The 1,447-nt window shown below is 61.4% G+C and overlaps 1 protein-coding gene across 1 annotated transcript in view; it reads right to left on the minus strand.

Moving 5' to 3' along the window:
* Positions 1 to 1,447, minus strand: part of B3GNTL1 (UDP-GlcNAc:betaGal beta-1,3-N-acetylglucosaminyltransferase-like 1) — a 121,806-nt gene that overhangs the window by 69,409 nt on the left and 50,950 nt on the right. The gene's annotated exons all lie outside the window — the stretch shown is intronic.

The following is a 1,447-nucleotide window of genomic DNA, read 5'->3' on the forward strand; positions in this document are numbered from 1 at the left end:
GAGGAGGAGGAGGGAGAGGAGGAGGGAGAGGAGGAGGAGGGAGAGGAGGAGGGAGAGGAAGAAGAGGGTGAGGAGGAGGAGGGGGAGGATGTGGGGGAAGAGGAGGGTGAGGAGGAGGGAGAGGAAGAGGAGGGAGAGGAGGAGGGATGCCTGCTCTTGTTTGGGGACAGCAGAGCGACGATGGGTGCTACAGCAGACGGCCCCAGACGCGCGTCTCGGCGGTGAACCACAGAGCTGCCCTAGGCTGGACTAAGAATATGTCGCAGATGACATTTCCCCTTAATGAACTCAAATCAAACGGCCCATATGCAAGTGAGTTATTGCTAAGAACTCACTTCTTGAATCACACGCAAAGTGGATGTGAGGAAATCGCTGCCCTGGCCGCAGGCCACCCATCCAAACCCACTCCGTTCAGCTCAGGGAAGCAGTGTCCCTAAGTGGAGAAGAGCCCTGCCACCAGCCGGCTTCCTCCAGGGCCGACAACCCTCTCCCCGGGCCGCCAGGCCAGCAGCCCCACCTCAGGTGACGTCCTGTCAGTAGCCTTGACCCCTTTCGGGCCCCTGCGGAGCCTCAGAGCATCACTTGCCTCAGCCTTTCTCAGTGGTCCCTGCCCCACCCTCCGTCCCGGCCGGCCCCCTCCTGCCTGACCTCTGCCCTGGAGTGAGCTCCCAGCACTGAGCCCTGGCTCTGTTCTGCTCCTGAGATCCAGAGGCAGGTCCTTCAGGGCTCACACTCACCTCGCAGCGGCGGGAGCTGGCTGGAGAGGGGGCCCCGGGGTGCGTCTGCAGGAAATAGCAGCCCCCCAAGTGAGGGCCCAGGGCCAGCAGAGCCGCCCGAGTGGACGTTCTCACATACAGCCCACAAGTCCCAGTGGACGGGGCTGATTCCGCCTCACCCTGGACCAACAAGGAGACAACAGTGAAACGGTAACCGTGGTCCAAAGGCAGTACCGGTGAGCCAGTCTCCGTATCTGAGGTCCCCGGATCTGCCTCCCCCTTGTGTAGCCTCGATACGTCGTCAGCGATTCGTTTCCACCAATGCAGTTAATGAAGAGCTTGGGGGAGGCTTCTGTTTGCGTTTGTTGCTGTTTTTTTGTAATTAAACTTACTTTGAGAAAAGTGTGAGTTCACGTCGCCGCTGTAAGAAACAACTGTACAGACCCTCCGTGCCCTTCACCGCTTCCTGGTGGAAACGTCGCGAGGACTCAAGGTCAACGTCGCACCAGGAAAGGGACACGGATGGAGTCAAGATCCAGACGTCCCAGGGCACGAGCACCCGAGGCGCCCCTCGCAGCCACTGGCAGCCCCTCAGCGGCAGCCGCTGCGCTATCCTGACGCCGTGGCGTGCTCCCAAGCGCGTGCTCCCGGAACCTGCAGGAGGCGGCCTTCTGTGCCCGGCTTTCGCGCTGCTCCTCGGCTCCCAGGACTGGCTTCCGGTCACTGCATAG

Source organism: Colobus angolensis, unplaced genomic scaffold (genome assembly GCF_000951035.1).
Source record: "Colobus angolensis palliatus isolate OR3802 unplaced genomic scaffold, Cang.pa_1.0 Scaffold1, whole genome shotgun sequence".
Lineage (NCBI taxonomy): Eukaryota > Metazoa > Chordata > Mammalia > Primates > Cercopithecidae > Colobus > Colobus angolensis.